The 26,347-nt window shown below is 42.1% G+C and overlaps 1 long non-coding RNA gene across 1 annotated transcript in view; it reads right to left on the bottom strand.

Moving 5' to 3' along the window:
• The window catches only part of LOC142068456 (uncharacterized), a 146,996-nt gene extending 125,118 nt beyond the window's left edge, over window positions 1-21,878 (bottom strand). Inside the window, exons 1-2 of the long non-coding RNA XR_012664283.1 lie at window positions 21,807-21,878; window positions 14,602-14,672 (exon numbers count right to left, since the gene is read on the bottom strand). This is a non-coding gene — a long non-coding RNA (uncharacterized LOC142068456). The remainder of the gene's footprint in view (window positions 1-14,601; window positions 14,673-21,806) is intronic.
• Window positions 21,879-26,347: the final 4,469 nt, after the last annotated feature.

Here is a 26,347-nt window from a genome sequence, read left to right as displayed (position 1 = left end):
CAAAAATGACATTTATAGTCAATTTTTAAACATATAATCCAATGTACTGAATATTGTATAAGAAATTCAAATACACTTCCGCATCATGGAGTACCTTGTTGTGGACACAGTGCCAAATGAGGACAGATACATGCATGGAATTAAGTGACAAGCTGCAACTTTTATTAAACTTTAACACACAAGAGAGGCACTACCTGCCTATCACTGATACTCTCCTATATCAGGCATTTAATTGGTTCCAGTGTGGGGGTTACCATAATACCTGTAACTAGCACAAGGGTTGCAGAGATCCTTACCATATAACCCATAATGCAGGGTAGGCTCTCCTCAGTCTGCCCCCCAGACTCTGCTGTCTCTGAGTCCTAGCACCCTCCCCACCATGAGGGGGACAGAGGGTGCAGCAGGGTGGGGACCTCTGCTTCCAAGGGCCGCATGGTCTGACCTTACCCTGTGAAGGCCACAAGGTCTCACCCTATCACATGAGCCCAAAGTCCCTCACCAAAATCCCAGATCTTTTACCCGTGGGAACAGTTCATTTTATTCTCTCAACTGTACTGGAAAATGGATGAAAAATCCATCCCCGGCATCTCTGTTAGGTAGTAAGCGTGTTCCTGTTTAACCTACCGTGGCTTGAAGGTGCTGCAAGGAAGGCAAAAAAAACCCCAAAACTCCCTGGTCCTCTGCTAATTGGTCCATGGAAGGAAAAAAAATTCCTTCCTGACCCCCTAAACAGGTGACCCACTGCATCTGTCAGACTGGGTTTCCATTCCTAGTTCAGCTGGGCAGAGTGGGACGCTAGAATGAAGCTGCAAGAGGCTCCACATAGCCCTTGCATTGAGTTAAATCCTAGGAGGTTTGTCAGCATTCCCCATCGGCTCTCCTCTCCCCTAGCTGGCCAATACGTGCCAGAGACTATGGGGGGAGGAGCTACCTATTGGCCCTTAGCAAGTGTTTTGTCACCCTTGCTGCTGTGACCATACCCCTTTCATCGCCAGCCCCATCAAGTTTCCCAGCCTATGATTTCCTCTTAGTGAGACTGATGGCTATTTTCTTTTTAAAACAGCACTGCAGAGATATACTTCAAATCATATAGAGTCAGAATTAATTCAGTAAGGCATCTACTGTTTGCCTGCAGTACTCAATAGCTATGAATTAGATCTGTTATAATGTGAAGAAAAGGTAATTAACAAATGTATCATGTCATTACATTACAAACTCAAAGGAGTTCACTATAGTGACTCCTTCTGGATAAAACTGATCCAAATAAAATTTCTGGGTAGGTTTTTTTTTTTTTTTTTGTAAGCACTAATCCCACTGGGTTTAAACCACAGCAAAACTGGTGGAAGTTCAGCAATAAAATGTGAGGTTTCTTTAAAAGTCTGTACAGTCATAGGCACCGACTCCGTGCGTACTCTGGGGCTGGAGCACCCATGGGGAAAACAATGGTGGGTGCTGAGCACCCACCAGCAACCCCCCTAGCAGTTCTCCCCCAGCGCCTCCCGCCCACTGGCAGGCCCCACTAATCAGCGCCTCCCGCTCCCTCCCTGTGCCTCCCGCGCTCCATGATCAGCACTTTTGCTGTGTGCAGGATGCTTGGGGGGGGAGAATGGGGGAGGAGCGAGGGTGCGGCACACTCAGGGGGAGGGGTGGAATGGGGCAGGGCAAGGGTGGAAAGAGGCAGAAGCGGGGTCTTGGGGGGAAGGAGTGAAGTGGGGGCAGGGCCGGGGGCAGGGCCAGAGGTTGAGCACCCCCCAGCACATTGGAACATCAATGCCTGTGCCTACAGTTCTCCACGTTGCATATTACCATACATAAAGCAGCCGTGCAATTAAGAGAAAGCCAGGAAATTAAATCAAGAAAATCAGTGCTAAGTACTAAAATTTAACCGAGCTTTACTAAAATGTTAGATTCCTCTACAACAGCTAGCCAGTATTCCAAGATGTTTGTTGGTTAGTGCTGTCTTTTCCTTATGCATCTTAATTTTTACACTTTTTAAAGCTTACTTATTGAATTCCAGGAGAGTTTCAAATAACTGGACTACATGAGTTCAACGGTGAGGTAAGTATTGTTTTCTTGTTGGTAGAATGTGTTTATATCATGGAGGAACTCATCCCATTACAGGATCAGGTTACATGTTCAGTGTGGCAGTTGTGGAAAGTATTAATAGATTCATGGATTCCTAAGCCAGAAGAGATGATCGTGATCATCTAGTCTGACCTCCTGTAAAACACGAAAGTAAGGGAAAAGAAGGTGGTGGGTCAGGGGGAGCAACAGAGCTCACAATGAAGGGGAAAGGCAATTCTGGGATCAAGCCAGACACATCAAGGCCTTGGAACAAGCGACGTGTATAGTGCCTTACAATTAAAGCAAGAAAGATATTACTTTGGAAAGGTGAGACATGCCTACAGATAATGCATGTGTGGGTATTCTCAGGACAAGTCCCTTTGGCCTTCTCAAAATGTGTTTATTTTTAATTTGACAAAGAATTATGAATGAAAGAACACAGGCAAAAGAATACTATTAGTAATTATTTTTGTGGGCAACAAGATTGGCTTCCTATAATTAATTCAGTGGACTGGGAATAATTTATTGCTAAAACTTTCTCTGTTTTATAGTTTATCATAAAATAAAATTGTTATGGAAGTATCTTAAAGTCTCTGCATTGTGTGGTCCTTTCCATAGGAGACTTTCATCAAAGATTTTCTCTCTAATTATTTTTGGAGGCTCAGAAATAATCAACTGGAACAGTCTACTGAAAAAAATAGTCTGAAATCTTTCATCTGGTTTTCTACAATTAGATCCTTAGAATACTATTGTCAAATTTGGAGGTGATGCATAAAGTGGAGTAAATAGCACATTGCAAGCTACGCCAATTTAGACTCTTACAAAATCTCAAGTGAGAAGACAAAAAGAGGACGTAGAGGAGAATCAACTTTCAGGAGCATGCATAGAATCATAGAATATTAGGGTTGGAAGAGACCTCTAGGGGTCATCTAGTCCAATCCCCTGCTCAAAGCAGGACCAACACCAAATAAATCAAAGTGCAAGAGTACTCACGAGGATGTGACATGGGTTTAGAAATCTTTGTGTTGTCTCATTCACTAAAAGATTTGCGTGACTGCACCATATTGAGAGAATGGTCAATTAATATATCGTAAAATATTAGGGGTAGCTAATTTTGGCTACCAGTGTGAGTAACAACTGTGAGAGAGGTATGCATTTCCCATTTTTAGAACAGCAAAGATTGCCAGGTCTAGCCCTGTTTACAGAAGCATGTACCAATCCCACTGGACTCTATGGAACAGTTGTTACTTAATTTAGAATAAAATTTCAGGGGCATTTTCTAGGCCTTGGGGAATATTTTTTTTGCAACTGAGAGACCAGATGGAACTTCATTTTGTGTGTGTGTGTGTGTGTGTACGTACATATATATGAATAAAGTAAGGTGTTGCAACTTTAAGGGCCATTGTAACCTTAAAAATTAAGAGATGACAAAATAAGATTTTACAAAGTAGCTTTTTAGAGATACATAAAAGATTTCAGCACGAAAAAACTTCATTAAGTGGAAATAAAACACCAAATAAGGTAAAACTCCCAAACAACTGTATACTTAAGTTCACCTCCGGAGTTCACACAGATTAATTCTGGTATATAACATTTTCCTCCAGTCTTCATTTTCATTGGCTTTAGGGTGAAAATCTTCGATTGTATCATAAGTATGTAGTCTAGGGCCTTTGTGAAAAATAATTACTGTTATTCTAGAATTACACAGAGCAAGTAAAATTAGGAGAGTAATACTGTCACTCTATATATCACTGATAGAGCTTCACCTGGAATATTCTGTGTGGCTCCAGTCCCTGAAGCTTAGGAACAATATATTTTTTAAAAAATACAATGGAGAACCAAAATGGAACCAGGATTGGAGGGTGAGAAACATGAAAAGAGAATGAAGACACTAGATTTATGTTGCCTGGAAAAAGAAGGCACAGGGAGTATGTGTTTAGACTTTACGAAATGTTTGTAAATTGCTACATGTATTAATCCTACTTATAATATCTGTATTCCATGCTACAAGGTAATAATTGTTTGCTATATAGCTGGAAAATATTTGTTCTGAACTGTGTAACTAACCAAACAAGAAAAAACTTTACCTAGTGCAAAATCCCTGTGAAAGGTATTACTTCTTGCCCATCCGGAAGGACTATGAAAACTCAATGGACCAATGTGGGACATCACATTACAACTGTCCCTGCACACCCAGGAAGACACTACATGTAACAAGGCTGGTCCCCTAAGCTTGAATTCTGGAAGAAGGAAACAAAGATAGCTGACCGAAAATAAAATCCAGCTCCAGGGCTGGAGCTATGAAACTGAACAAGAGATCCCCGAGTCAACCTGGGTTAGCCCTAAAAAACATTCTGTGCTGACAGACATTACTGCAACTCTGTCACCTTTTGGAACCATAAACTGTAACTCATTTGTGTATATATGTTTGCCTGCTTTAACCTGTGAATAACTCTCTCATTTCTTTTTCCTAGTTAACAAATCCTTATATTACTAAAGGATTGGCTACAAGCGTTGTGTTTGGTGTGAGATCTGAGATACAAATTGACCTAGGGTAAGTGACTGCTCTCTTGGAAATGAAAGCAACCTGAATCTTTTGTGATCTTTGATGTATGGCAACCAATATCAGTAAATCCAGCTTGCCTCGATGGCAAGGTAGACTGGAACGCCCAAGGGGACCGTCTGTGACTCCATGGTAAGACTTACAGTGCTTCAGAAGTTCATATTTGTTACTGGGTGGTAAAATCTAATTATAGAACATACAACCAGCTTGGGGTCTTGGCCCCACTTCTTGAACAGTCTGCCCTGAGGTTGGCACTCATGGTCATAAACCACTCCAGACAGTGTGACAGATGTGTGATGGGTTCGGTCACAGAGACCCCTTGGGATTGTCACCTGACATGCTGGAATTACCTCTAAGCCTGTTTTCCCTGGCAGCTTGACACTCCAGAACCCTGTCTTGTTCAACAAGACATGCTAGCCTGCTGCAACACAGACCCATGCCCCCAAAGCTGCAGATTTAACCAAAAGCTGCACAGCAGGTTTGCTATCTCCAGCACCCAGACACTGAGCTCCCAATGGGATCCAAACCCCACATAAATCCGTTTTACTCTGTATAAAGCTTATACAGGGTAAACTCATAAACTGTCCACCCTCTATAACACTGAGAGAGAGATATATACAGCTGTTTGCTCCCCCAGGTATTAATCACTTAGTCTGGGTTTACTAATAAACAAAAGTAATTTTATTAAGTATAAAAAGTAGGATTTAAGTGGTTTCAAGTAATAACAGACAGAACAAAGCAAGTCACCAAGCAAAATAAAATAAAACAAAACACACAAGTCTAAGCCTAATACATTAAGAACCTGAATACAGGTAAATCTCATCCTCAGAGATGTTCCAATAAGTTACTTTCACAGATGAGACTCTTTCCTAGTCTGGGCCCAATCCTCTCCCCTGCTACAGTCCTTGTTAATTCCAACTCAGGTGATAACTAGGGGATGTCTTGTGACTGGCAGCCTCTTTTGTTCTGTTCCACCTCCTTTTATATCTTTGGCACAAGGAGGGAATCTTTTGTCTCTCTCTGGGTCCCCACCCTTCCTTCTAAATGGAAAAACACCAGGTTTAAGATGGATTCCAGTATCATATGATGTGGTCACATATCCTGTGAGACACGAGCCTTCATTCTTCCAGGAAGGTTTGCAAGTAAACTGAGCCATTCACAACCAACTGTCCTAGTCAATCGAAGCCATCAAGATTCCAAGCCACCATTAATGGCCTACACTTTGCATAATTACAATAGGACTTCAGAGTAATACTTCATATTTCTAGCTTCAGATACAAGAATGATACCTTCATACAAATAGGTTGAACACGCTCAGTAGATTATAAGCTTTGTATACCTTACAAGAGACCTTTTCCATAGAGCATATTCCAGTTACATTATATTCACACTCATAAGCATATTTCCATAAACCTATGGAGTGCAACGTCACAAGATGTATTGTCCCTTTAAACCTGAGATGGATGTTTTGCCACTGACACTGCTAACTGGAACGTACAAATAGGGATCAGACTGGAGGAAAAAAGATAGTGGCATTCTTCACAATTCCACCCACAAAATAAGCTCCACCTCCAGGTGGCTAAAATGAGCTGCTGCTCCCATAGATTGTGCAGATTTTCGAAATAAGATCATATGTGCTCATTGATCTCCTTGGGCCCCCTTTGTGGCGCTTCAGTGTGCCACGGGGTTCTGATAGGCTCCTTTGGCTTGGTTCCTTGTGCAAAAAGTAAGTGGTAGTGTCTTCCAAATGCCACCCACTTATGGTACCAAACTGAGGTACCAATCATAGTAAATTGTGCAGATCTGTGATCCTCCTGCTCCTTTCTTATATGAGGAATGAAATAGTAAACAATGCTGACATTTAACTAATCATCCCTGAGCATCTGCGTTAACACCTTACTTAAATGAATTAGCTATTGTTCCAGATTCTCTATCATAGAGATATCCCTGCATCAGTTACACAGTGTTCATACTTTTGAGATTTTCTTCACAACAATAACAACTAGAGACTTTTTTACAAAATGAAACCTGAGATTCTACACAATAAAATAGCTTCAGAGATGTGCCATGGATTATAGCATATGGTCACATACCAGCTGTTTGAGTCTTGCCTATAGCTCTTATTTCTACTGTACACTAAAGCATGTCTATGTCCCAATGAGTTTTAATGGGAGTTAGTTATGTGTATAAATCCTCCTTCCCCACTATGCACAATCGGGAAAGAGAGTCCTAAATCTGTCATTATGTGATTGATTAATTAATCAATATTAACTGTATGTGTCATTTGTATTAAGCTTTTTGCTACCAGGGTAATACACTGATTTAGTGTTCGCAAAAAGAAAAGGAGCACTTGTGGCACCTTAGAGACTAACAAATTTATTCGCGTATAAGCATAAATTTGTTAGTCTCTAAGGTGCCACAAGTGCTCCTTTTCTTTTTGCGAATACAGACTAACACGGTTGCTACTCTGAAACCTGATTTAGTGTTGTAGTCGTTGCTTTTTTTGTAGTACTGTTTATTTCTAACGTGTTTCTGAGAGAAAGCCCCTATTATTCAGTTGTAGTAGCAGTTAATAGAGCTATGCCAACTTACAGCTGAGGAGCCAGTCCAGTTAGTTCAATAGAGATGATTCTTTACTTTGTATCATTTCAAGCATAAAGACAAAAACTGTCATGGGAACACAATATGGCCTGTAAGACTGTTTTTCTTATGGCTCACTAATGGGAGTACATGTAATCATGTGTTGCACTGAATTGTTGAATTTGGATTTGTGCTAGCTACATTATTCTTTCTCTCCTTCTGAAAGTCTCCAAGATTATAATGGGACAGTCTCTAGATTTGGTTTAATTACTATTAGTCTCAGTTGAATTGTTCTTGATCTCAATGTTTTCAGTGCATAGAACGTTGTTCTAAATTTGCCTGATCTGAAAATATAATCTCTATTTTTGATTACCCATGAATTGGATCTTATTGTATTTTAGGTCTGAGTCTATTATTGTGGTGAAAACAGACCACATGTGCGTGTGTAACATATGCTGACACTGAAGCACATTTGCAGTTTGTGATATTTGGTGCCCTTAATCCTTGTGCATGTCTCAAGCTGTTAGTTAACTGTCAATTGAGAGTACAGCATACTGGCTTGTGATTACCTTAAAATTTTGTTCCTACAGATGAGTAAATCTCTCAAATAACTTGCAAACACAGACAATCCCAAAAGAAAATGAAATCATCCTAAAACACCATCTAGCTACAACAAACATGCAATTTCTTACAATGCACATTTTTATTTATTTTTTTAAAGCATGCAAGTAGCTGTTGCTTTGTGCATTTTAGTGGAGTTGCGGGTCAGGTTATAGTATTCCAGAGGCCAACTTTCACAATAATTGATGGACCTGCCAAAAAAGCCATATGTTGTAATTAAATTCTGTTTCAAGCAGACACCTTTCTGGTCGCAGTTGGGCAATCACCAGTAATAACACAGAGACTAGGAGAAGCTGTAGCATAAGTTTTTAACAGAATAAAATTAGGACACTAGTTAGTGTTGTATGATGATATTCATCCTATGACCTAGATTTGAATTGTAGCTAGATAAGTGTTCTTGTCTCACTACATTCAGTCAGTATGTGTTTTTATGATGCTTCGATCTTGTGTTTCATTGGTTGAAAGTGCTGTCACTCTATACCCTGCTCTGTGCGCAACTTTGCACATGTGAGTAGCTCCATGAAAGTCAAAGGTGAGTAAAGTGAAATGAGTGTGAATCTATGTACAATGAGAGACCAAACCACTAACTTATTTCAGATATTCATCCTCAAGATCAACTATAAGAACTTGCATTAGACTGAGTTGGTGTCACAGCTTTTTTTGTACAAAGTGCATCAGTACTGCTAAAGAAATAGTTTCTCATAATGTGCAGTGTGTGGGGTTTTTTTTCCCCCTACATCTACTTGAGTTCAGGGGAAATAACCTAATGCACAAATTTGCTTTTATATTTAGTGCACCAGCTTTGTGAGCTCAGGGAGCATTTCACTTATGTAAATAAATGAGGAAATAATAGGAGGTAGCAGAAGGTAGTTCATTTCCATTTCTCTGCCGCCATCATGATTTCCAATTGCGATGGTGTATTTTTTAAAACATTGACTGAAATTTCGCAAATGAGAATTTTGTATTCACAGGATGTTGGTTTTCAGTATATCTGGTGATATTTTATCCAGTGCTGTTGACTAACTTCTCAGCTGGAGAGAGTGGAATCGGTAGTACATTACTTCAGATTTATCTGTGCTGTAACTGAGAGCAGAATTAGGCCCCAGGCCATAAATCTGTCCAGCTGGATGCCGCCAGGATAATGACACAATAAACCTAACCACCAAATACACTGCAGAGTGAGTGCTAACCCTGTAAACAAAGGGTGAATGAGTGATACTTTTGGAAGGATATAACGAACATAGCAGTGATATGCAATACTCTTTCCTGTTAACATTTAGCAGCTTTTTAAAGAACAGAGCTCTAGCATGTGAACTGGATTTAGCATCTTAAAAATGCCTTCCAATATAGACACATTATAGAGAGAGATAGTGTGATGGGGTGTTCACCCCATACTTTCCCTGAAGGGGTTAATGTAGATTGAGAAGGGGGCTAATTAACCTGACAGGCCACGGGAATCAGGTGACTAAGTAATCCCTTGACTGAGGGAGGGAGCCCCACTGAACAGGAACAAGCTAGGTTGGGTTTATAAAGCCAGGACATAGGAAGCAGAAGGGGCCGCTGAGAAAATCTGCAGTCACTCACTGGGAGAAGGGAGCAGTATTTTGGGGCCGTAGCCTAAAGTTACTCCCTGGGCGGAAGGAGTTGTGAGGCTGGCAAACCCAGAGAGGGGAGAGTACCACTTGGTGAGGAAAGGGCTCAGGGAAAGGCAGTAAGGTCTAAAAGGGAACTGACCTTTGACTGCTGACTAAAGGGTCCCTGAGCCAGAACCCAGAATAGAGGGTGGGCCTGGGTTCCTCTGTCAGCCACCGAGGAAGTGATGCTATGCAGCAGTAAACGGAAAGACTGCCCAGGATTACTGAAGGAAGACTTTGGTACCTTGGAAGGGGAAAACATGGGTTGTGACTTGCCTGGAGGGCCAAATTATTAAGATGAGGCTGCAGCTCAAGGAGCAAGAGAGGTGTTGCAGACCCAGAGAGAAAGGCAGAGAGACGGTGTGCAACTGTGGGGAAAGGAAGTTGACCTGGAGAGCTATTCCCCAGAGTAACCAGGAGTGACCATCCTAGTGGTGAGTAGAGCACCCGTCGCAAAGACAGATAATTTATATATGATTTACTTATCTCTATCAAATAGTGTGTCAAAGCACTGACATTTTTGAGGAGCATTCATTGGACCTAGTGCCCTAATACACTGCTAGAGCCCTTCATGAGATAAGAAAGATTGCCTCCTGTACTTACTCGGGATCCATTATCTGTAGTTCTTCCATAGTCCTGGGATCTGCAGTAGCCTAAACCCAGCACTGCTGCTATAACACTGTTTGGTGTTACTGTTGTATGAGACACTATTCCTTAAAATGTTTTTCAATTGGAGATTGAAATTGGAGATTCCCAAGCTGTGAAGTTTGAATCAGAATCTTAATTCCCCCAAAATTTGGGAGGTGCTCTGGCTTGACCCACAATAGAACTAGCTCTGAACCACCAAGTTCGTCTTGTCTTGGATTCAAACAGACTGCAGTGGGAGGGGGAAGCTTAGGATCTGTTGGCAGTGTTATGGTTTAAATTGTTTTAAATGAGATTTGGAGTCTACTATAAAACAAGAATCTAATCCTACTTTGTGTTTAAAAAACAAATTATGTCACAGTTTTAGGGTTAACTGCATCTTTGACGGCTGCCCTCAAGGGCACTGACTTAAGGTTTCAGGTTCCCAGCCATCATCTCTCTCAGGCTGAGACTTGGGTGTCTCTCCCTCCAGACCCGAGGTTTAGACTTGCAGTCCCTCTATACCTCACTGTGATTTCCCCAGCAGGTCTGACAAGGGTATGGCACCTGTGGTTAGCCTTTCTCCAGGGGCTACAACAGTGTATATCAGTTGCCAGCCAGCCTTCACAAAGCAAAATACAGTTATTTTTAGGGTAAAAGCTTTACAGAGAAAATATAAAACAAAAAATGTTCCTATTTGCATGCTAAAAGCTTCCCAGAGGCTACCCATCAGTCTAATGGAGTCCTAGTAAGCTGAAGCCCTTCCAACCCTTCTGTAAGGGCTGGAGCTCCTCCTTGGATAGAGAGTCCTGTAAGTTCACTGAATCAAAAGAAGGCCCAGTGTGTCATCTATACACAGCCTTTTTAATGCCAAAAGCCTTTTCTTTGTCTGCAGGTCGCTGGAAAATCCCATCTGAACCAGGTCTGGTACTCTCTGGAGGTCTTTACCTCCTAATCACCACTCAACACACTGTTTTTAATTGTTGGAGCTGTGGCAACCCTCCACCCCCAGAGTTGCATACAGTCCCTGGCCCATAGTGATTCATAAACTTAATACTGCATGTGGTTGCAATATCTGTCACACATTACTCTGTCTCTTACTGGGTGATCAGGAAGTTTGTTATATTTTTCCTTATTGGTTCTGTATTCTGTACTTCTGTTGTGACTTTTCTCTGGACTCACAATGGAAAATAATCTCTTTGATGCACTGCAGCTTTCCATCTTGTAACAATGCAGATTAGTACAGGACACAGAGTTAAAGATCTTTAGATTCTCATTCCTAAGTGTATGTCTACACAGAAACAAAACAAAACACGGCAGCAAGTCTCAGGGCTTGCATCTACAAACTCTGGGTTCTGGGGCTCATGCTGAGGTGCTAAAAATAGCTGTCTAAGCCATGTAGACATTCTGGCTCGGGCACTAAAACCCACCCTTTTCCCTGAGCTTCAGAGCCTGAGCACCAGGCCAAGCCCAAACAGCTACAGGACTATTTTTTAGCACCACAGCGCAAACCCCAGGCTATAGACCCAGAGTCTGAGAATCTCTGCTGCAAGGTTGTGGGTTTTTTGCCATACAGACATACCTTAGGAGTCAGCCTTCAATACTAAAATGACCTTCCCTGACTCTCCTTCCCCCAACCAACCCTCTACCCTCCATCAATCGGACAGAAAGTGACTGCTGGAGATGTATTGTAACTTGTCAGAGAATGTTATGTCTCCATGTTATTCAGTTGCTTTCAAAACAGACACTCATTTTTCAGAGGTATTTCCCATGTGAAATATAAATATCTATTTCAGAAGCAATGAAGAATGATGGTTTCCTTTTCTTTTTCTCAAGATTGTTTCTGCCAAAAAATGTCCCATCTCTCTGCTCACCATCTTACAGTACATTGAAATAGGCAGGCTGTATAACACTACATGGGCAATTCAGCTGCAGGAAGCCCTTCTTCTGAGATGGCACTGCAGCGTTTATGCCATATGCCTCTTTATTTGACACCTGTTCACACAGTGAGTGTCAGGAAAAAAATTACTTGCACAGCAGAGAGTGAAAGCTTAGAGAGTTCACTGGCATTTGTGGCTGCCAGCAGCCAATATTGTATTGCAGTGGGTTTGTGAAGCATCTAGTAAAAGCACATAACCACTTGTATTGTCAAAATGTATATAACTAAAAATGGACTGCATGTTGGCTGGATAATCGCCCACTTAAGCACTTGCAGTTACAAATCTGACTAAAACCAAAGAAAAGGAATTCTGCAGTTCAAATTTGGTTATGGGCAGAAAAGCGTCCATATAAAATGGCATCTTATCCAATAGATCTGCTGCCTGTGTGTTTTTGGAATAAGAGCTCTTTGCTTCAGTGACAAAAATAAAGAATATTATTTACTACTGTTAGCACTACGAAGCCATAAGAGAATGAGCAAGATTCTATTCTGATGTATGCATCAACAGCAGAATCAACTGTATTTTGAATATTTATTACTGGTCATATGGGCAAGTTAGAGATAATACTGTGGTGCTGGTGGCGGACCAGGTGCCAGCTCATGCCAAGGCCCCGAGGGCTCAACTGAACACTGACAAAGGCATAGCTGGAAAATTGTCTGGCTCACCTATCTGTTACTATTGGTAAAATAGGTATTGGATTTTTTAAAATGTGTTCAGTATTTAAACTTTATGAAATGCTTGTAAATTGTTACATGCATTAATCTCACATAATATCTACATTATAAGGTAATATTTAAGTGTTTGCTCTGTAACAGTGTATGCTCTGAAACTGTAAACCCCACAGTCAGGAGAGAACCATTATTAAATGTGAAATATTAGTTTACCACAGGAGGTGGTATCTCCTTCCCAACAAAAGAAAGCCCATAGACACCAGACAAACCATTGTGGAACATCAAAGGACAAAAGACTTTAATTGCTCCCACCCCCCAGACCCAGGAAAAGGAGATGTGCATTGGGGCTCATCCCATCAGCTTCAACTCTGGGGGAAGGAAATAACAATCCCTGACAGGAAGAAACTATATCTCTATGCTGCTTGGACTTTGGGAGGTCAAGATTTCTAAGCATAAGCAAGGGATCACCAGCTGTTCAGCCTGAGTTAGCCCTAGAGGACATATAGAGCTTGCATATTACAGCAGCCTCTATTACCTTTCGGAACCTAAGACTGTAACTCATTTGTGTCTGTATGTTTACCTGCTTTAACCTTGGAAATAGCTTATTTCTTTTTCCTAGTTAATTTATTACAGAATTGGTGACAAGCGTTGTCTTTGGTGTGAGATCTGAGGTGCAACTGAGCTGGGGTAAGTGAACAGTCCTTTGAGACTGGGAGTAACCTGAATATTATGGTGATTTTTTTTGGTGTAAGTGACCATGTGTCACAAAGTTAAGCTTGCCTAGGTGGAAAGATAGATTGGAGTACCTACGGGGACTGTCTGTGCCTCCGTGTTGAGGCTGTTGTAATGCGTGAGGAGTTCAGAGCTGATACTTGGATGGTGGAATCTAAGGATAGAACTCTCAACCAATGTTGGGATGTGTGCGCCTTGCTTCTTCTTAACAGTCTTCCCTGAGGTTGGTACTGACGTTCCTGAGCCACTCAAGACAGCTTGACAAATACTGTTGGGCTTTCAGGCTTGAGTTTGTAGGGCTGGCCCTTAAAACAATGATGTTATAACCTGTAAACTAGGAAAACTTGAGTTTGAGTCATTGAAAAACAATAAACATGTTTCCCTCTGTAGTCATTTTTACAGTCCCTGTTTAAAGTCAATCAGGCATTTCATCAAAGTGTATCTTTCTTCTCAGCCTTAGTTATCTACTTAGGATCACCACCCCTCTGGGATTGTCCTAGCGTCTCCAGGAATTAAAGATTAATCTTTAATTTAAAGATTGTTATATGATATCTCCAGGAATATGTCCAACCAAAACTGGCAACCCTATATCTACTCAAACCTGATCTTTCTCGCACCATTTCCTCCTCTGGAGAGCTAAAGAAAAGATTCCTGGACAACTTACCAAACTTGGTTCATTCAAACATACATCTTTCTTTCATCATATACCAGTTTATATGACCATCAGGCGATAATGTCAATACATATTTTGATATTACAACACCTGCACACCATTCCCTGCTAACATGGAGTCCAATGTGCTCTAGCTCATGAGCTTTAAATGAGTTTTTGACCTGTAATGTGCAATCATCACAATCAGTGCTCCACAAGAGATTCCGCTGTAAGTAATTCAAAGCTTTTTCATACCACCCAAGCTGAACAGCCCATATGAGTCATACAGAAGCTTTTGCCTGAGACATTAAAGATCCACCCTTTCAGTTCCAGGTGCAGATAAATGATAATTGGCATATACCTATTTAAAAGACAAAATGTAAAAAAAGAAGAAAAAAGGAAATTACCCATAATGTCACCCTCCCATTTTTTCACCTCTTCATAGTCTATTGATCCTCTTCTTTCTAACCAAACTAAAGGCAACCAGAAACAAGGAAGAGGAGTTTACCTTGTTGACTCACCTAGTAGCTGCTGTTACGTAAAAGGAGAAGGAACCTGGAGCCACCTGCAGAGGCTGCAACTGATCAGGAGTCTAGGGGAGAAGAAACAAAGGCAATCAGGCAGTTAAGTCCAGGGGAACAGTAGAATTAAATGTGCATGAAGAGAAGCAAAGAAAGAGATGAGGTAGCAGAGAAGCATATCCAGAGCAGAGAGAGAAGAACAGAAGGATTGGGGGAGAGATGGAATAAAGAACCAAGGTAGAATGTTGGGATTACTTTTTTTAAGAAGGAAAAAACACTTATCACCTGAACGACAGTTAACAATGTACACTTTCACTTTTCCATATGAGCAAACATTGTAGTTGCTGTGAGGAGGCTGTATGATCACAAAAAGGAGGCATGTGATCCAGACAATCACAAAGGAGAATATCTCTGTTAAAATGTGATCGACCCTTTAGAAAAGTTTGAGAATCTCTGATCTAGACCACACTACTTCCCCAGTCTAGTGAACCTGAGGATCCTGATGCCATACAATGACTTAAAAAAACATGACAGGGGACATGGAGTACCAGGTATTCTAAAACAATGATGTAGGTGTAAGATGAGACCATAAAAGAGGGGGAGCCAACCCTGGAGCACACAGCATATTTATTCTGGAGGGTGAAGTGTATGTAACTACTCACTGCTTTAAATCTCTTAGTAAAAACACCATTTAAGTCGCCCTAGCAATTTCCTCCAATTCCTACACTGCAAACAATTGTGTTATTAGCTAGTTTGAATTCAAAGAAAAGCAAACATGGCCAAAGGGAACATGTACAAAAGTTGGGACAAATATTTGTGTATTTTTATTATTCACCCAGATCTAATAAATAATGTTAAGCAGCCCAAGAGTATCTGTGTTTAAAGCTTCTTTTTACACAGCATAATCTGTAACATGAAACTAATTTTAATTATATATTTTCAGTCTAGTTTATAGTTTTGTATATGTGCAACAGCTCTGTGTGGTCACAAAGGAATGCTTATATTTTCTTTAGCATACAAGAAAAAAAATAGTATTCCTCCACTTTGGTGATTATATTTTCAGCTTGAGGCAAGCTTCGGCTTGCTTACTGGACAATCCTGGGTAATGTTAAAAAGAGTGGGAAACTGATGTTGACAGGAAGCAGCCATGAGTGTTAACCTGTGTGGTTTTGGTTTGTCAGTTACTCTTACTGCTGCAGCTGGCTACCAGTTCTTATGAATGAAAAAAATAGTCCTGGTAGAAGTGTTGTAGATTTAGAGGGAGCATTATGCAAATGTTTATTTTCTTTTGCTGTTTGTGTGTGAATCAAAATATGGACATTTTTATGAGCTATGGATCAGATTAAAAGGTGGCCTCCATTTTTGCTTGTGCAGTTTGAAAGTTTGGCCGAAAATGTGCATCAGTAATGTAAATGGGCTTCTTACACTGCAATATGATGTCTGAAGCATGATAATGAGTTATCTCTCATCAGTTAACTTTCTGATAAGCTCTTTGTTTCTTGAATTATTTAATCAAGAAATCAAAGTTGGAAGAACCTTTTACATGTCTGTGATTTAATATACCATTGGCTGCAATTGCATGGTTGCTAACCTGCAGGAAAACTTAATGGAACCTGGCTTGTAACAGAAGCCAGAGTTTAGGCAAAATCCCCTGGGAACTGATGCAACTTAACTACTTCCAGTTATAATTATATAGTTGTCAGCTAATATGTCAATAGAAGTTATTTTTTTAAAATTGGACTTCAGCAGGGATCTAAGTCAGTTCTGTGAGGTGCTCTCAGTAGGATAGACTTCCCTTAACGGCACTGCAATGTGAGGCATGCTGCTGTGATGGCTGAAGAATAATTAAATGGTATTTCATTACATCTAAAATCAAAGTTCATTCACTGAAAGTCAAAAATGAAGGGAAAAATAACTAAAGGTCACCTTCACTGCTGCTATGTACTTCACCCTACACATCTCTTCTTTGAAGGGTCAATATAACAAGGCAAGCGGTTACTGAAGAAATTAGTTCATATACCTTAGTGTGTCCTATCAAATCTACTTTTTCCCAGTTGAATTAACAAAGAAAATAGATTTGTTAAAATATGTAACATTACTAGACCACAGAGACAGTGCTGTGCATGGAATGCACTAGGCATATTACAGCTGCTGAATCTAGTCTTATTGAGGACAACTAACACATTTAGCTAGGTTTTTTAATCAATACATTTTTAGCGTGCCTTTTTATTAAGACACAACCTGATTCTGTCCTCAGTTACACCAGTGTAAATCAAAAGTAATCCCATTAAAGTCGGTGGATTCACTGTGGGGGTAAAACAAGTGTAAGCAAGGTCAGAATCAGGCCCAGATGTATAACAAGAGGATTAGCTGGTTCAGAGAACTAATAATGAGAGAGAATCTTTCAGTTATAGGCCACCATTTCAAATCTAGGCCATGTTAGCTGTCACTAATAGTTGTTACTATCTGATCACTGTTCAGTTCCCAATGGACATAAGTTAGAAGTCCATTAAAGACAGGCAAAGTCATTTTGTCTAATTTAAGGCATGCTTGAAACATTGTGGCTTACATATTAGTCATGAAAACGAGCCCAATTCGGTCTTACATTATGTTTTGGCAGCATAAAGGCTGTAGAGATAGCTGAACTGGCCCCTGGAGAATAACTGTGGGGAAAGGAGGTTCCCATGGTGATATGCTATCAGAAAGGATCTGTGCCAGCCCCTCTGTCAGCCCCTGGCGTAGGGGGCATACTGAGCATGTCCTTTCCCTGCAGCGTACTGCTGCACTCCTGATATTCTTAGCTGGCAATGCCACACAGCGGCATAGTCTCCACCACTCGCCCCTAGAGTAGTGCAAGCCTGCAGGTGACTTAACACCACCCTTGTTCCCCCAGCACACACTGCAGCCTATTCATAAGCCACACAGAGAATCAGGCCCTATGTGTTTTGCTTAGGAGAGACTGTGTGGAAAAAAGGAGTGGGGGAAAAGTAAAAAACACACACTGAAAAAAGAGCAGCAACTGTGAGAGATACTAATGGGAAAAGGTGACCATATATAGGTCACTCACTTATGCTGGCCTGCCATATTTTATTATGTGAATAGCTGTTCATCTGTTTCCCAGATAAATGGGATTTGTGCTTTCATACTCCCAAGTGCTTTGCAAGTGGGAAATAAACACCTGCAAAAGTGAGCAGGGTATTTAGATTGTACATTTCTGAACCCTAGAAGTAGATTAGGTTTTAGATGGGGGGGTTGAGCTAAATATTTTTTTATTTTAAAAGGGGACCCACAGACACATTGAATGTGTGTCTTGTTACTGCTAGAGATCCCAGTAGAGGGTATATGTATATGGGATATGGGAGAGGCTACATTATAATATAAATGCTAAAAATAAGTGAAGACAGAAAAATGACAACAAAAATTGTGGCACTCACAAGATATGTGTGGACCATACCCTTCAAACCACCTTGTTTTATGTTGCATCTCTTCCCCACGTTCTTGTTATGTATTTTGTCTTTTAAGGCCCCTATCCTGAAAATCATACTGTACATGCAGATCCTTGCTCCTGCATGGAGCACCACTAAAAACAATGGGGCTCCACACAGGAGCATGAATCCACCTGTACGGACTGAATTGCCAGATTCTGGGCCTTAGTTTGTAGTATCTTTGAGGCAGGATGGAACCATCATTCTAGGTCTCTAGTACCACGCTTTGGGATATTGTATTAAAATAGTATGATTAACCTATCTGTAATGATCAAACCCAAAACCTGAACCCAAACACTCCTCAAACTTTGAGTGGGAGGGAGATTCAAAATTCAGATATGAATTTTGTAGCTTGGCACTATCTGTGGGTAAGTGTGATTAAAATGCTGCACCAAATTTGAGCCAGCAAACTTCAATATTATAAAGACGCAGATTTTGTACCTCCTAATAGATTTTGTGAGTGTGCATTAAAAAAAATGCGGGAGGGGAAGTTACTTACAGCTCATTGTGTTTCAAAACATTTGATTATATGATATAACATTGTCATGTCACTGCAGTTTATGTGACATGACACAGCACCAGGTGGTAGAATCAAACACAGCTTAATGTGACATGATATATTTATGTTAATATTTGCAAACCATATAATCAAGCATCTCCATTACCCTTGAAAAATGTGATAATCCAATAACAAAGCAAAATTTTCATGGACAAAGTAAGCAATAAGGCCCCAGCCAATCCCATAATTACTAAAGCCCCAACCCGGAAAACATATGCACATGCTTAACTTCAATCAGATAAACAGTTCCATTGGACAGAGGTTCCATTATAGCACTGATCCTGCAAAGAGATCCATGTAGGCAAAATGTGGCTCACTTTGTCTGATTGATGGCCCAGTGTTTGTAGGATCTGGGTTTAAGTGCATTCTGTTTTCTAAAAGATATATCTCAGTAGTCTAGTCATAGAAGAACTCTGACAATCTACAACTCTACATTTCCAAATTTACAAAAGTAAACAAAATTTAAAGTGTAAATTTAATTCTATGTATATATTTGGATTTTTTTTAAATGTGTCCACACACTGCTCTGGGTACATATATATCGACAACAAATCTCACAAATAAAGCAGTTACAGATTACAAGCTCTCCTCCTCATTATTAAGATTAACAAATATGCCTGCCTTGCTTTGAACTAACCTATACTCTCTTTCACCAACATCTTCAGAAAACAGAGGTCTCGCAGCATTCCCAGAATGGACCTTCATCAATGGACAGCTTTCCAGTGACGTCAATGGTTATGCATAAGACTATGTTTTAATCACAGGTATTTTTAGTACAGGTCATGGACAGGTCACTGACAAACAAATATTCACTTGTACCATGACTTGTACTATAAATACCCCTCACCATAGATGAAAGTGGGCCAGTACGGTGTACCGGTGAGAAGTGGCCCGTACACAGCCAAAGTTAAAGTGGCAGCGGCTGGAGCCCCGAGCCCTTTAAATCGCAGCCAGAGCCCCAGGCGGCGCAGGCCAGGTAGTGTGGAAGGGCTGGCTGGGGGAAGCTGACCCCCAGCCCCGCCCCTTCCGCCCAAGGCCGGGCCCCCATACTGGTAAGTAATTCACCTTACTTTCACCCCTGCCCCTGACTAAATCTTAGGTGCGCTGGGGGCCTCCAGGGCATTGCTGCTGGATTTTTTGGGGGCGGGGGGCTCCAGGGTGCCGCTGCTGCTCCAGGAAGGGGGCAGCCCGGGGCACGGCGGCTGCTCCGGAGCAGCTCCCAGGACCACTGCTGTTCTGGCATCCCCCAAGTCAAGCTGTCTGGAGCCGCCCAAACTGCAGCAGGTGTGACAGGCTCTGGGGCTGCCCCGATTGGGCAGCCCTAGGGTCAGCCACACCACTGATGCAGAGGTCCCAGAAAGTCACGGAATCTGTGACCTCCCTGACAGACTAGCAACCTTAGTTATGCTTCAAGCCCAAGACTCAAGACTGTAGATCTACTGAATCAATGAAGGAAATAAACTAATGTACTGAAATTATCATGAGACTTTGTTAAATATTCCAGTAACCAAGAATGATCAGCTTATCACAAAATACTCAAACATTTCAAAAGCTTTTAAGAATAACTTATTTACAGAAAGTAACAAGACCCATTAGAAACAGTCTGATTATGAGAAATAAAATGTCATATTTGTAACATAAAACCATAAATATTAGAGAATTACTTTCATACTGCACCATTCTTTATGTTCAAAGAGACTTCAGCAGGAATTTTCTCTTCCTAAAGAGCACTCAGTTGGGCCCTTAATTTTTTATAATCCCTATTTTAAAAAAGCATTTTCATTTCAACATCCTCAGTTGCTTTTCACTTCAAAATATGTTGAGCTACTCATGAAACTCCCTCATTTTACTTTCCTCCCTTGACCACTTTGATTGCACTGTGGGTTTAGTACCTCTGTCTTGTATTTTTCTAACTTGTTTTTCTGCACCATTTCAATAGTCTTTTACTATGTCATTTCAGAAACTTGCATCATTACATTTGATTTTTATAGTCCACAACTCTGCACCTCTACTTTCTCACCAACTTGAACATTCATTGTCCTGTTTCTATAACTACCTTTACCATTTTGCTTTTCTTAGCATCAGCATTTTTTATTTCTGTCCATTTCAAAACAAATTGCATATTCCCTGTCATAGTTCAGGAGGTAGTTACCGCACTTTGGTCATGTAGCATTTTTTTTCCAACCATAATTTTTTCACTGGTTGTGTTGCAAAAATCTGTAATACATTTTACTGTCAAGTTGTTTTTCCTCAATGTGCTCATTTTGTTGCACCCTTGTCCTTCAGCTTTGAAATGCCTTTGCTTTACAAAATCAATAGTTTATTATTTTCATTATTCCACTTTAAAATAAGATGTAAACATTTTAAGACCTTGCAAAGCATGTTTAAAAATTGTTTACAAATATACATGAGACCACCTAGATTTTTGGCATGGATAGAAGATAAAAGTGTACTCAAGATTTCTTTGTGTTCTCCATATAAAAAGAGCAAAGCATGTACTGTCAGTCTAAACTATCCTTATTTAGTTCAAGTTAAAAGGCAAATATGTAATATCTATGGAAGAGTGTCTCACTGTGACCAGCTGCGATAGAGTAAAAGAGCCAGGAAAAGGCTAAGAACTACTGCCTGTCCTATGACCCAGCAGGGGGTGTGCAGGCTGAGAGTCTCTGGGGACTGCAGCCCATGTTGGGCAAAGGAATTGCTTTGTTCATGAATTTTTATGTTTGAACAATAAATTGTGCCCTAAAGCAAAGCCTGAACTTAGGTGTGGAACTGGTTCTTTCTTGAGCTGATGAGGCAGCCACCAGTTTACACCATCCATCTTAAATCTCTGCCCCGTCAGGGGTAGGTAAAGCAACTTCCTACATTGAAGGTGAAATACACACAATACACAGTTTATTAGAGCAGCCAGAAGGGGCTCGAATATATATCCAACTGCAGTGCCCCAGAGGGCCAAAAACACAAAGTATCATTGATTTGAGTCTCGCTGCATATGCAGAGCTGCCACAGAGTGGACTAATTGGAAGAGAATACAGCTTTAGCTGTATTACTCCCTGTCAGAATTTTCATGTGGAAATCCATGGATTCTGGGAGATGGTTCACCCTCTCTGATGCCCTGTTCCACTCCCTGAACTCCAATAGAAAGGAAGGGTAGATCTTACCAAAAAGAGTCACAGGGAGATCCGTGGACCCCTCCACATACAGCTCCTGGGGTGATGGTATAGTAGATTGTGCTGTAAATACAGTACATTCAAGTAAATTTAAATTATTGTGGGAAACTATGCAAATGTGCTAGTTAGCAGACTGTCATCACTACAGCATTTTTTGCTGGGAGTAAGCATAATGCAAAAGTATTCTAAGATCATCAAAATTATTCTGGTTTAGACCTAGTTCTTCCCTCTGTTAAAAAGGACAAATTTTTAGAATTCTTCTAACATTTCTCCTGCCGTTTTGCCCTCTAAACTTCCCCCAACACAAATCCCATGCCACTGCACACGCACACGCGCACACACACTCTGATGCTAGCAGACTGCAGAATCAGCTGAGCTGTCACAAAGGTCTTACCTCTCTGGTTCCTACAAAGCAGCTCAGAACTGCAGCTGTACCAGCAAAAAACCATCTGGCTCTTTGCTGAATTAATATTTTTCTGATCCTAATATACTGTACCCTCCAATAGTTTATAATTTTCATTATTCCACAAACATTAAAATTAGATGTAAGCATTTTAAGACCTTACAAAGCATTGTTTCTTTTTTGACCTAAGTGGTTAGTAACATGCTTTATATTATCTTTCACAGTCCCAGTAAACTGTTATATGCTGTGAGCCAGATTCTCTGCTAGTGTAAATTGAGGTAGCTCCACTGACTTCAATAGCATTATGCCAGGGCTGGGCAAACTTTTTGGCCCAAGGGCCACATCTAAGTATGGAAATTGTATGGCGGGCCATGAATGCATGAAATTGGAGGTTGGGGTGCAGGAGGGGGTGAGGGTTCTGGGGTGGGGCCAGAAATTTGGAGTTCAGGGTGTGGTAAGGAGCTCCAGACTAGGGCAGGGGGTTGGGATCTATGGTGGGGTGAGGGCTCCAGCTGGGGGTGTGGGCTCTGGGGTGGGGCTGAGGATGAGGGGTTAGGGGTGCAGGAGGGTGAGCTGGGCTGGGACCAAGGGGCTCAGAAGGCAGGAGGGGGATCAGGGCTAGGGCAAGGGGTTGGGGCGCAGAATGGGGTCAGGGGTGCAGGCTCTGGGTGGTGCTTACCTCAAGCAGCTCCCAAAAGCAGCAGCATTCCCACCTCTTGGCTCCTACATGTAGGAACAGCCAGGGGCCTCTGCACGCTGCCCTGTCCACAGGCGCCGCCCCTGCATCTCCCATTGGTGGCGGTTCCTGGCCAATGGGAGCTGCCGGGGCGGTGCTTGGGGCAGGGGCGGGGCAGTGTCCGAACCCCCCTGGCTGCGCTACCCGTAGGAGCCAGAGAGGGGACATGCTGCTGCTTCCGGGAGCCATGGCATGGAGCCGGGCAAGCCCTGGCCCCCATGCCCCGGTGGGAGTTTGAGGGCTGGATTAAAACATTTGAAGGGCTGGATGTGGCCCCCGGGCTGTAGTTTGCCCACCCCTGCATTATGCCAATTTATATCAGTGGTAAACTTTGAAAAAAGCCCTCCTCTTCCCCCGCGCCCCCACCCCCATTCTAACTGTAGGTTTAATTTGAGGGGAAATTAAACTAAATTCTCAGCAGTTTTGCAGGGCCTTCTGGGGCCTCTCTCAGGTAACGTTTTTTTTTTCATCTGACCTCTTTCAATAGATTGTTTTAAAGCCAATGGAATTCTAGGCTTTGGGACAGATTCCACCCAGTTAAGCAGGTGACATTGCCATAGAAAACTTGGGAACAAATTCAGGAGTGATGTAAATACTGAAGAGGCAGCAGGGCCAGGGCTTTTTAAACTTTTCAAAGCCATGACCTCCTTATGGGCCACCAACATTTTAATAACACTTTCTCACAATCCTCCATCCCAGATAATGACTCTCTCTACCACACAAATATTACTAAACAAGATGACATAATCCGCAGTTTCTGCTGAGTTAGAGAAGGGCCTTTACTGAAATGAGTGGGGCAATGTGCACCTCTTAGGGCAGGGTGAGAAGGCCTTTAAGCAGCATACTGTTCCAGGCTTAGCCTAACTTCCCAGATGAAGAGAATAAGTCCTGAGGTCACAGGATAGAAGACTGTGACTCAAAGTCAAGTCTGCTGGGATATAAAGGCAATCTGAAGGCAGAGAGAGAATGGAGCAGGAGGTGCTGGGTTAGGGGATGGATATGGAAGAATGTGTCAGATCTAGGGCCCTAGCAAATTCACAGTCAATTTTGGTCAATTTCACGGTCACAGGATTTTAAAATTTGTAAATTTCACAGTTTCAGATACTTAAATCTGAGATTTCAGGGTGGTATATAACCGGGGGAGTCCCAACCCAAAAGGAGGCTACACAGGGGGTTATAAGGCTATTGTAGAGGGGTTGTGATATTGCCACCCTTACTTCTGCACTGTTGCTGGTGGCTGAGCTGCCTTCAGAGCTGGGCACCCGCACTCTCCCCCCTCCCCACCCAGCCAGCCCAAGGCCCCTTTAAGCCCCAAATACCAGGATGCTGGGTCTGGAGCTGGGGAGGGACAGGGCTGGGGGTGCCCTAGCCAAGGGCTCCTACCATACAATGGGCTCCAGCTGCTGGTCCTGGTTGGACTGGTGAGGGACAGGACTTCCACTTCCCCTGTAGGAGCCACTCCTGGGGGCGGGTCAGAGCCACCTCCAGGAACCTCCCCTGGCTGCAGGAAGCTCTGCAGCTGCTGGCTGGGAGCCCAGCTCTGAAGGCAGCGCCACTGCCAACAGCAATGCAGAAATAAGGGTGGCATGGCATGGCATGGTATGGCATTGCCACCTTTACTTCTGCACTGCTGCTGGCTGCAGCACTGCTTTCAGAGCTGGGCGGCCAGCCAGCGTCCACCATTCTCCAGCTGCCCAGCTCTGAGGGCAGCATAGAAGTAAAAGTGGCAATACAATGCCCTTACAATAGCCTTGTGAGCCCTGCCCCACAACCACCTTTTGTGTCGGGGCCCCCAGTTTTAGAAACGCTGGCCTCCCCCTGGGAAATCTGTATACAATAGGGTAAAAGTACACAAAAGACCAGATTTCACAGTGAGGAGACCAGATTTCATGGTCCGTGACGCGTTTTGCATGGCCGTGAATTTGGTAGGGCCCTAGTCATGGTCCTGGTTAAGAATATTAACAGTCCTGGTTAAGAATATTACTCTGTAGGTAGCAGTGGTAATTACAGCCCTCTGAAGCAGAGGCCTTAGGCGGGGCCAGGTGGCAGGAAATGTTTATCCATTTTGATTAATGATGAGCAGTGTTTGTGCGATAAATCTATCCCTAGGAAAAAGGAAGGAAATACTGATGCTGGTGGGAACTTCATTGACGCAGCTGGCTAGGAGGTAGGCCTTATGACTTACCATCAGTGGGGAAACTGAGGCAGGGGCAGTTTTGGGAGACCCTGTTACAGAGGCCCTATTTTCAGCTGCTATCATGGCCACCTTCGGATAGTTACTTTGGGGTGCAATTTTTAAAAGCCCATCCAAATACCCTCTAGCTTAGGGAAAGGTGCATTGGTCTAGGAGTCGAGATCATAAACAAAGCCTCATGGCCCTACCTTAGCAGACAGGCAAATATCACTCCCCACATCTTACAGACGTGATAACTGAAGATCTGTGAGACTGCACAAAGCCATTTCTGGCAGAACGGGAAATAGAGGCCAGATCTCTTAATAATGGGGTAGATGCAAGTTTCATCCACTTATTATTATTTGTATAACCATAGTGCCTAGGAGACCTAGTCTTGGAGCAGGACTCCATTACATTAGGTGCTGTACAAATACAGAACAAAAAGATAGTCCTCTGCTTAGCCAAACTACCTCTCAGCATCAGCTTCTGGCCATTGGTTCTTGTTTTGCTATTCTCCACTATGTTAAAGAGCTCTTTAGTACCAAGTATTTTCTCCCTATGAAGGGACTTATGCGCTGTAATCAAGTAACTTCTCAGTCTTCTCTTTCATCATTTGAACAGAGTCAGCTCTTTAAGCCTCTCACTGTAAGGCATTTTCTCCAGCCTTCAGATTTTTGTGGCTCTTTTCTGTAGTCTCTCCAATTTTTCAGCATTCTTTTTAAAATGTAGACACCAGAACTGTATGCAGTATTGATCTCTCCAATGCTATAAACAGAGTTTAAATCACCTCTCTACTCCTACGTTTATACACCCAAGGATTGCACTGGGAGCTGAGCTGTCCACTAAGAAACCTAATTTTTTTTCAGGTCACTGTTCTCCAGGATACCATCCCCCATTCTGGAGGTATGACCTGCACTCCTTGTTCCTAGATATATCATGTTGCATTTGGTTGTCTTAAAATGCATTTTGTTTGGATGGAGTTAGTTTACCAACCGATCCTGATTGCTGGCCATAACTTTCCTGTCCTCATCATTATTTACCCCTTATAACACCACTTCTTAGAATGGGATTCTGGACTTAGCAAGAGCACAGGCTGTGCAGCATGGCCAAGGTGATCCATAAGCTTTAACTGTAACACAGATGAGTTGCTTTTGCTACAACACCCTCACTGCAGTGAAACAGTGTGTGGTAATGTACCCTGACCGCAGGGATAGCACATA

This window comes from Caretta caretta, chromosome 11 (assembly GCF_965140235.1).
Source record: "Caretta caretta isolate rCarCar2 chromosome 11, rCarCar1.hap1, whole genome shotgun sequence".
NCBI classification, from domain to species: Eukaryota; Metazoa; Chordata; order Testudines; family Cheloniidae; genus Caretta; species Caretta caretta.
This window is presented reverse-complemented; position numbering and strand designations above follow the sequence as displayed.